The sequence below is a fragment of the Alexandromys fortis genome, unplaced genomic scaffold, assembly GCF_014885135.2.
Source record: "Alexandromys fortis isolate MF-2015 unplaced genomic scaffold, M_Fortis_MF-2015_v1.1 scaffold_81, whole genome shotgun sequence".
Classification (NCBI taxonomy): domain Eukaryota; kingdom Metazoa; phylum Chordata; class Mammalia; order Rodentia; family Cricetidae; genus Alexandromys; species Alexandromys fortis.
The window spans coordinates 3,580,741-3,591,804 of NW_026067960.1; positions in this window are offsets into that span (position 1 = coordinate 3,580,741).

An 11,064-nucleotide genomic window follows, 5' to 3' on the forward strand; every position below is an offset into this window, starting at 1 on the left:
GGGGACAATGTCACCAGCTACACTGGAGGAAAGGCTGTGGGCACTGTTCCAGGTCCTGAGGACACCAAGGTAAACAGGACTCAGTCCCTGGGAGTCCACTTTCCACCAGGGACATCAAAGGCTATAAGAGAAAATGTCACGGGGCTGGGCTAACGTGTAATCCTGACCACAGAGACAGTGAGTGGGGGCAGAGACTCACTGTGCCCCCTTAAGGGTGAGTCATTGGTGGTGAGAGGGTACAAAGGGCTGGTGGTCTCTGATTGGGGGCCCCTGGGGGCGCTGTGGGGTAGCTGTACAGCCGGTATAAACACTGGGCTGTAGATGCAGTTTGGCTCTTGTTTAGCACGTAAATGGCTGTTCACATCTTCGCTTTTGAAAGGAATCTGTGGTTTGTATAAATTTTGAGATGGAATCAAGGTGACGCATGCAGACAGCCGGGTCCCTCTGCTCTGGGGCTCCACAACTCTCCCAAATAGTGCCACCAGCTGGGAGCCCCGGTTTCTAGTCAATGGGCCTGTGGAGGCTGCTTCTCATTCAAGTCTAGCCTCAGTTAATCCCGTACACCCATCAATAAGGCTTCCCACGAGAGCAAGCTCACCATCTGGAGTGAGGAGGGGGTGATAGTGAGAGAAACTGGCTGTGGGCACAAAGGGTCTCAGGAGTCTTAGAAGTGTGGGGTACATGGGGTCTCAGAAATGTGGGGATACATGGGGTCTCAGGAGTGGGGGGTATACAGGGTCTCAGGAATGGGGGCATAGAGGGTCTCAGGAGTGTGGGGTACACAAGGTCTCAGAATTGGGGGCATAGAGGATCTCAGGAGTGTGGAGGTACATGGAGTCTCAGGAGTGTGAGGGTATACAGGGTCTCAGGAGTGGGGGCATAGAGGATCTCAGGAGTGGGGGTACACGGGGGTCTCAGGAGTGTGGGGGTGCATGGGGGTCTCAGGAGTATGGGGGTACAGGGATCTCAGGAGTGGGGGTACAGAGGTTCTCAGAATTGTGGGTACTCAGGGTCTCAGAACTTTCTTTTCAGTTTTCCTGTTAACCAGAACAATAAATATTCTATTAAAACGAGGTAGAATTTATGAATAAATATAAATGCTGTTAAAGATGTGCAGTTAGCCAGCTGAAATGGCCCATCTCTGCAGTTCCATTCCTTGAGACTGAGACCAAAGGATTGCTTAGGGGGCTGGAGAGAGGGCGCAGTGCTTAAGAGCGCTGACGCTTTTCCAGACGACCTGGATTTGATTCCCAGCACCCACATAGTAATTTACAACTGTCTGTAATCCCAAGATCTGATGCCCTCACACAGACATACATGCAGGCAAAACACCAATGCACATAAAATAAAAACAAATAATTTTAAAAAATAAATTCATTTTAAAAAAAAAAAGGGGGGGATTGCTTAAGCCCTAAAGCTTGGACAGCAAAGCAAGACTCTGTCTCAAGTATATTTGAGTGAAACCACTGACCCCGGTGGAGCCTGTCCTAGAACTGACTCTGTAGACCAGGCTGGCCTCAAACTCACAGAGATCTGCCTGTATCTGCCTCCCGAATATTGGGATTAAAGGCATGCGCCGCCACCACCTGGCAGACCCCAGCCTTTAAAAGTGGGGCTTTATATGTGTTTAGTGAAGCAGGAACAGTCGGAAAAGATGTCTGCAGCCCCCACTCCACACTTGTGGTGTGCTTGGTGTTAAAACAGCTGGGAGGCTGGGGGGAAAGCTCAGCAGTAAAGAGCAGCAGCTGCTCTTGCTGAGGACCAGGGTTCGATTCCCAGCACCCACAAGGCCATGACAACCATCTTAACTCTTGTACCAGGGAATCTGAAGCCCTATTCTGACCTCCACAAGCCATGCATGTGGTACACATATATACACATAGGCAAAGCTCACACACAAAAATAACAATAAATCTTTAAAAATGTGTCCAAACAACTGGTAGGAAGGATTTCGCACACTCCTATGGAAGTACTAACTTTTTTTTAACCATATGTTACAGTTTTATGAGAATTGTCCCCATGTGCCCATGTGTTAGAACACTTGGTCTCCATCCGCTGCTGCTGTTCCAGAGATGGGTAAACTTAGGAGATGTGTGATCTCCCAGAAGGACATGGGTCCCTCGAGGTGGGGATGGTGGGCTGAAAGGTGATCTACAATGGCATAAATAAGTCAGAGGAAAAAAACAAAAACAAAAACCAAAAGAACCCTCCTGCAGCCAGCTCCTGCTACCACAGGTCATTTCAGTGGCCATGTCTTTCTCACTGCGACAGACTGTGTTCTCTGAAGCCAGGAGCCAAGTGAATCCTTCTTCCCTTAAGTTGGCTCTGTTGGGTGTTTTTTATCACAAGAGAAGCAGCCCATACACTGTGTGCAAGAAAGAGTTTTGGGCAGCGGTGGGGAAGTGATAGAAATCTTTAATAAAAAAAAAAAAAAAGAAAAGAAAGAGTTTTGGCCCAGAGGATTAGGACTTGCTTTAACTACAGCACTCGGGAGGCAGAGGCAGGTGGATCTCTGAGTGTGAAGTCAGCCTGGCCTAGGGAGTAAGTTCCAGGACAGCCAGGGCTGCATAGTAACTGTCTCAAAAGCAAGCAAGCAAACAAACAAATAATAAAATAATGTCACCACACCTGGCAATAATAATTTTTTTTTAAAAAAAAGAGTCTCAACTCAAGCAGTGGTGGCACACGCCTTTAATCCCAGCACTCAAGAGGCAGAGGCAGACAGATCTCTGTGAGTTTGAAACCAGTCTGGTCTACGGAGCAAATTCCAGGACAGCCAGGACTGTTACACAGAGAAACTGTGTCTCAAAAAACAAGGAACAACAACAGCAAAAAATCCCCCAAATAAAATAAAATTAATAAGGAGTCTCTTGATGCACATTTTCAGTAAAGCACAGACACACGCATGCGCACTCTGAGAAGTCCCTGCAGTCAGAGCAGCCAAGCCATTTGCATCATTCCTTTGCTGACACCTGTCCCCTGAATCTTTCCCATTTCTTTCCTTTCCTTTCCTTTCCTTTCCTTTTCTTTCCTTTCCTTTCCTTTCCTTTCCTTTCCTTTCCTTTCCTTTCCTTTCCTTTCCTTTCCTTTCCTTTCCTTTCCTTCCTTCCTTTCTTCTCTCTCTCTCTCTCTCTCTCTCTCTCTCTCTCTCTCTCTCTCTCTCTCTCCTTAGAGACAGGGTTTTTCTTCATAGCCCTGGCTGTTCTAGATCTGCCTACCTCTGCCTCCCGAGTGCTAGGATTAAAGGGGCCACCACCGCCAGCATGCGGGCCATTCTTGGTGCACCGATTAGCATGAGTGGCGTGAGAAAAGGGAATTCTATTTTGGACTAGCACACGGGGCTCCATCGTTGTCCACGTGCCGCAGAAGCTTGCCTGAATGACTGTCCCTTACTGGGCACCCACTTGGTGACCTGTCCTTATTGAGTCCTGTCATTCACCCTCAAGACAGGTCATGCCATCGTCTTCTTACACAGGCACCCAGAGTGGAAGACTTGTCTCCAGGCTAGAAGGAAGTTCCTAGAGTCCACTCTAGACCAAAGGTCACTGTCAAGGGAACCACTGGCCTGGCAATGGGTCCCCCTCAGGCTGTGACACACAACACAAGCAATGTTTTCTGGTTCCACAAGATGGTTCTAATGAGCTTGACTCTCCACGGTCATCGTTTACATTTCTGGTAGGATGTTTTGGTCCCCTAACCAGGTACACGTGGGATTTTGGCAACACCACGAGTCTGAACCTCAGCCCCATGTTTGGAAGAAGCTGTCCCACAGGGGAAGTGCCTTATTTTCTTGAAACTTTTTCAAAATAAAAAGCCACCAGGCTGCGTGAAGCCCCCTCCTATGTGTGGGAGCACATCTCACTGTTGGGGCACAAAGAGGAGCAGGGAAGTGAATCTTATGAATGAGCAGGTAAAGTGTCTAGGCCTTGCTAGGAGGTCACGGTACGGTCCCTAAGCCAGGTGTCCCAAGCATGGCTGCGCTGAGCTCTGATGCTCAGGGTTGGATGAACGCTTGGGAAATCACACTGCACACGGTGCTGCTCTCAACCTGGACCCTTACCTTCGGCGGCCACGCTGCCTACTGCACTTTGACTCACCGCTGTCCCCCAGGGATGCCACCAGGCCTGTCATACGCCTGAGGCAGATAGTGATTGGGTCTGTGCATCTCCTTCGAATCCCCCTGTTCAGCACAGGTCGGGCCGAGAGCTGCTCAGCTAGGAGGGATCTTTCATCAGAAGAGAAAATGCCACCCCAGACTGCCTCCCCAGAGGCTGCTCATGCTCGGGGCTCAAGATGGATTCCTGGACAGCAGACTCACCTCAGTTTCCAGGACAGAGCTTTAACCTGTATTCTAGGCCCCCTCCTTACCCCCAGCAGAGACAATATGTCACATGACTCCCGTGCATGGAAATCAGCATCTTATTTCTTTGGTCATCCTTGCGGCCAAAGACCTAAATTCATGTTGAACACATTTTGGGGTGGGGTGCCTTCTCTTTTTCTTCTTCTTGCATGTTCATTGTTGAACTTCATCTGGGGCAAAGGTTTCTTCCAGAGAGCCATCGGAGGATGGCAACTTCCTTTCTTAATTGGTTCCAACTGGGGCTCTGTCTGGAGAACGCACTGAGCCCAATGGCTTCATCACCAAGCAGCCCCTTCCTGCCGCATTCGTAAACACCAGTGCCGCTTCTGCTTTGAATTAAAGTGTGTGTGTGTGGGGGGGGGGGTGCTCAGGAACAACCCAGCTGGGCTTTCCTGTCAGCCCTGTCAGCCCTCCAAAGCTTGTTAACATGCTAATATAAAGAGACGAACTTCAAGGATTTACAACTGGTCTTAAACTTCAAAGAAGAGAGTTTCATCTACGCAGCACACACAGGCTAAACCAATATGTCCCTCCGTCCCTCACCTCCTCAAACAGGGTCGGACACAGAAAAACCAAACCAAAACAAAAAGCCCCAAACTCATAAAACTCTAGCAAAGTAGGAATGGCTCTATGGGTCTGAACCACCATGGCTGTGGACGCACGATTGTCGCAGCTCCAACGCGGGGCTTTTGTTTGCTCGTGGACACAGGAACCTAGCGGGAGGGGTTACCTTCCTTCTTCATCCCCAGAACGATGCCGGCCAGGTGGGTGAAAAAGGGCTTGCCACCTCCTCTCTCCATCTCAGACCCTGTCAGCCCCGGGGACAGGGACTGGCCATGAATGCAGGAGAGAGTCTCGCCGGGGCACGTTCCCGGGCAAAGTGTGACTCATTTCCCCAACCGTCTCTCCGAGATACAGAAAACAAATAGAGAAACAGAACTTTTGAAAGTGTCCGCTGCAGGAGTTCCTGTCTCTAGGGAGGACCAGCCGGTCCATCTCTCCCCAGGGACTGGGGGTGGAGATGAAGGCTTGGTTCAAAGATTCTCATTAACTTCCTCTGAGCGCTTAGAATCGGAACCCATATAATTAAACTCAAGGTCCCCCTCCTGATGAGGCTAAGGGCTGCGGCCTGTGACTCCTTCCTTCTCCAAGGCTCATTAATGGTAGTCTGGGGTCGAGAGTTCGCAGCAAACACCAAGGTAGGTCAGTTATAGGTGGGTCCGAGGGTTATCACCCTAATCACTGTCGTCACAGTTGTACGGGACAAGTGGATGGATCACTTAAGCACTAGGGACAAGGCCAGCCGGAGACACCTTTGCGGGTGTGTGTGTGTCAACATTTAGCCCCAGCCAGGCCTCCACCCGATAGATGTCATAGTATCCTCCCTCTCCCCAGGTTGCTGTAACAGAATGTTTACATTAACGGAAGCTCCCTCCCCTGGGAGGGTAGCTGGTTCATAGAGCACAGGATGAGAATGTCTGATAAATAATAATCTTAATTTTTAAAGATCTATTTTATTTTTAATTGGAGAGAGAGAGAGAGAGAGAGAGAGAGAGAGAGAGAGAGAGAGAGAGAGAGAGAGAGAGAGTGTGTTAGGAATCATCCTATGTGGGTGCTGGGAACGGACCTGGGTCCTCTGGAAGCGCAGTGAACGCGCCTACCCCAGGACCATCTCTCCAGCCTGGAGCGTCCTTTCCTGTGGTATCCCGTTCACTGCTGGGAACACAAACTCAACTGGGCCAACGTTAGGGTAGTTTGCGAGGGAGGCAACGTTCTGCCTCAGGAACAGGTGACTTGGGGAAAGAATGTGATCGCTACTTTGCTTGCTCCGCGTTACTGGCCAAATTCCCTCAAAATGCCATTTAAATCCTAGTTTTCCTTCCTCTTTAGTAACTCACGGAAGTACTAAATTCTTTTGGGGTAGGATGGATACCTTAGTCCTGCCTCCCAGGAACCGACCTTGCCTACTAACCAATCAGAATCCTCTTGGGGTTTGCGCTTGTGGTTTTTTTGGGGGGAAGGGGAGCCCCCCAAAAAAGTCAGCACTTGCTGACTTTCAACCAATCAGAGCATTATATTCTCCAGGCACAGGGATTGGCTCAGGGAAGCCATGTGACTGGAGCAAAACCAATGGGAGGCCTTCTGGAATTTGTTGCGCCTCAGAAAAGGCCAAATTTCTGCAACGTCACCGTGAGGTTGGCACTAACGTGGGCCACGCCCAAGCAGGGGGACGGAAGAGAGAATGGTACCCAAAGCCAGTTATGCCTGTGGCCTGGGCGTCCCCTCCGCCGAGCTTGATTATAGGTGGTGGCTTTTCGGGACTTGACAAAAGTGCGAGCCACTGCTTCAGGCCACCACCTATGGTCCCTGACTATTCCCGCAATAAAGACAGGACGCCCAGCCCTCAAGGAACCCACCTGCATAGTCCGCGCTCAGAGCATTGCTGGTGGGTTGCTTAACCTGAGCCCTCCTCTGCCCAGGCCTGGCCTCTGCAGGGAGAGACCTGTTGGGAATTCTTAGCAAGATACCGAAGGAGACCAGTGTGCGGGCTCACTGAATAGATGGCTTTTTTAAAATTATTATTATTGTTGTTGTCATAATTTGTTATTTTGAGGCAGGGTCTCATGTAAGCCTGACTTACCTAGTATTCACTATGTAGACCAGGCTAGCCTCAAACTCACGGAGATGCACCAGCCTCTGCCTTCTGAGTGCTGGGATTTTTAATATTGTGTGTGCATGGAAACAAATTTGCATTTCAGTGTGGCTGTGTGCAAATAAAAGCAAGCGCCTGGGAAGGACCAGAAGAGGGGGCTAGATCCCTTGGGAGCTGCTTGATGTGGGTGCTGGCAATCTAACCCCGGGCCCTCTGCAAGAGCAGTACTTCCTCTTGACCTGCTGAGCCAATTATCCAGCCCCCAAGTGCATGGCTTTTAAAACCACACGGGTGTCTGGGGACCCTAAGGCAGCAGGTCAGTGGCGCTCTGTCCCAGAGCACACCTGCCGCATAACAGAAAGGTCTGCAGACAGCAGCGGACCTGAAGCTGTGTGGGGCCGGGGTGATGTTTGAACTTGGCCTTCTGTATGGGAGGGGGCTCCCCAGGACCTGCCTGGGAAGCTGATGCGTGCATGTATGCTGTGTTACAGCACATTCTCCGAACTCTGCAGCCACACTGGCCACCGATCTGTGCTGACACACGCTTGCTGTGTTTCTCTGTGACCCTGTGTGTCTGCAGCCTTTTTTCCCAGAGAAGGGGACTGGGGAGAAAGGAGGAGGGGAAGGGAGAGGGAAGGGGAAGAGAAGGAGAAGGGGGAGGGACAATCAAGATGTCCAGCCATCTCACTTTTCTCTGGCCTGTATCCCTGGGTGGGCAAGTTTTATTTGAAATAGGGATGGAAAAAAAAAAAGACGAAGTACTTTGTCCCAGGGAGCAGAGCTGTTTTCACACCGTTCTGTCTGAGGCAGGCTGTGAGAGGGCGGGAGGAGCGCTACTGTTAGACTTTTGTTATTCGGTGCTAATGAGAAGGTGACACCGGGGACTGTTGCCAGCAGAGACTGCCTCGCATCCCAGGGCCTGGAGGGCATCTCAGGCAAAATGGTTGGTTTTATGCGTAAATAATTTAAATTTCCTGGTTAGCGGGCTCGGGTGATAGCTCAGTCAGTAAAATACTTGCCATACAGCTCTGAGTTCAGTCCCATCATCCGCGTAAAAAGCTGGGCGTGGCTGCTCGAGCTCCTGTCACCCTAGAACCCTGGGGGCTGGTGCTGGAAGGCCAGGGTAGCCAAACTTCAGGCCCCAGGTTCTAGAGGGTATCGTGATGGGAAAGATTGAAGAAGACCGCCAATGATGACATATAAGCCCACGCGCCCCACCCCCAACACACACAGATGGAGCCGTGATCGAGGAAGATACCTAATGTGGGATTCTGGCTCCACAGGCCCCTCCGTTCACAGACACACAGGCACACCACACACCTGGCTAATCAGGTAACACTGGCTGCCAGGGAACTGGGTTTGGGAGCATTTCTGTGAGTGCGTTTCAACGCATCTGTTTGCTTTCTCTGTAGCAGCCCCAGAAGGTGCAGAGGGAAGCAGCTCTGAGCCCGCTCTCTGTCCACAGCCTGAGTGGACGAGGCAAGGATTATCTGCTCATTCTAGAAGAGACGGGCGCTGGATGGGGCAGTTCCGAGAGGGCAAGAGGATGCAGTGGGCAGTTTTTCAAACTCCTCTTATTGAGAAGTCCTGGAGACAGCCCTGTGCTGTCTGTCACATGTAGCGAAGTTATACTGAACCCTCGCCACAACGCATGGTATGGACACCCCTATAATATGTTCCCTTTTCTCTTGAAGAAAGTGAGGCTCAGAGAAGTTTAAGTAAACAACGTGACCGAAGTCACACAGCAGTGCAACAGCGTGTTTTTGTTTGCTTGTTGCTACTTTGTTGGGTCACTGTCCCCTGGGGTCATCTGTTATTCGTGTTGAAACCTAGAGATCACCACCCAGCAGGAGGCCGCATAGTGAGAAGGGGTGGGAATGGAGATGGAGGGGTGATTCTTCCAGGAGGAAGAAGGCGTCACAATAGAATGCTGCTGACCTCAGGTGCCAGAGAAGGCTGAGGGCCATGGACGGGAGGCAGCGGTTGGGTGCTGGCGTCCAGGTCTCTTCTCACGGTGGATGTGGCATTTCTGCTTTGCTGTATTTACCAGTCAGGGTGTTTTTCTCTGCTGGTTGCCAGAACACTGCATGAGTCGGGTCACCATTTAACCATCATCATTTCGGCCTCCTTTAGTTGTCAGGGGGCTTTCTCTGTCCTTGGAGAGAACCCCCGGTTGTATCCCTGGTTGTATCCTCCAGGCGAAGGGAGGACTTCTGCCAGCTGGGGTTGCATCGTTTAGCATCAGGGGAGGAGTCTGTCTGCTTCATTTGCATGTTAAGAACTAAGAGGTCTGGGAGGTGCCTTTAATCCAAGCACTTGGGAGTCAGAGGCATGTGGATCTCTGTGAGATCCTGGTCTACAAGAGCTGGTTCCAGGCCAGTCTCCAAAGCTACAGAGAAGCCCTGTCAAAAAAAGGAAGGAAGGAAGGAAGGAAGGAAGGAAGGAAGGAAGGAAGGAAGGAAGGAAGGAAGGAAGGAAGGAAGGGAACTAAAAGAGGGACTGAACTAAAAGAGGGACTGGGCAAGGTCGCCCACTTAGTAGGGCCACAGCAGGTAAGACATGCACACAGGCACAACCACACTAGCAAGCCACCCATTGTTTTTCTGAAATGTCTTACGTTTTCTTTTGCTGAATCTGGACACCAGCCCAAGGGAAGGTACAGTCCATGTTCAGGTCGGGTCTTCCTACCTCAAGTGTAATCAAGACGTCCCCCAAAGTCATCTTGATCTAGACAGTTCCTCCCTGGGATTCTTTTCACAGGTGGTTCCAGATCGTGCGGGGGGGGGGGGGTCTCTTTGGGGATGGTGTTGGAATTCTAGGGCAGATGACCTAATTAAGGAAGAGAATGAGGGCCGATTGTTGAGAAAGAGGGGAGTCCTCTGAAAGGAGAGGCTGAAAAATGGTAGCCAAGGGACACCTGCTCGACTGCATGCTGGGAACTCTGTGGATGTGGTGTCTCTGTTCAGGCTGGCTGTTCCTCACCCTGCTCAGCCCCACCTCCTCACTGGAATTCATCCATCATCCCCTCTTGGGCACCAACTCTCTCCTATGGCATGTGGACTGGGCCAACTGGGCCATACCAGGCACAGCCAGTTGACAGAATGCTTTAAGGATGGACATACGATTTGAGAATGATAGGGTTGTGGTTGGGACTGCTGGGAGGGAGACGGTCTCTCTGGACTCACCACAGTGCACAGTGCGCTTTAGAAGGGAAGGATGGTGTTTTCTTACTCCCTGTGGGAGGTTCACCCTCTGGGCTGGTGAAGCTGCAGAGAAATGTCTTCATAAAACAGTACTCCTACCTCTCAGCTTCTCCTTCCTTAGCAGGTGGTCCCTGTCCTCTTGGCTACACTGTGGCTGCCATGCCTCCACCCACTGTTTCGATATTGTAGGCAACAGAGTAGAAGGACTAAGAGGAAAGTCAATTATCTCGTTCTCCCCACTCCTTTTGCTTTTTTTGTTTGTTTATTTTTTCGAGACTGGGTTTCTCTGTGTTTCCCCAGTTGCTCTGGAACTTGCTCTGTAAGACCAGCCTGGCCCCGAACTCATGGAGATCCACCTGCCTCTGCCTCCCAGGTGCTGGGATTAAAGGTGTGTGATACCACCACCCAGTTCTCCTTTTGCTTTTTGAGATGAGGGTTTTACTATGTACCCCAGGCTAGCCTTGATTTAAAACCCCTGCCTCAGCCTCCAGGTAGCTGGGGTCTCCGGCTTAGCTTCTTCTAATCTGGGGAAGGGAGGAGGCAGTTTTCCTGTCCCTGCCTTGTAGCCACTGAATCTTATTGATTAGGAGGCCACATGACAAACAGGCACATTTACAGCCCAAATAATCAGAGATTCCCTGCATGAAGGGAGTCGGCAACAGTTGGGAAGTGGCCTAGGGATGAAGCCTGGAATTACAGAGGAGCTGCAGTCGGGGGCGCAGGCAGTTTGGCTGCCCCAGAACTATGTGTGGGTCCCTTCTCTTGTCAGCAGGCAAGACCTGCTGACCTGCCTCCATCTTTCCTCTGCATCAGGGCCTTTGCCTCCATTGCATAACACACACTGACAG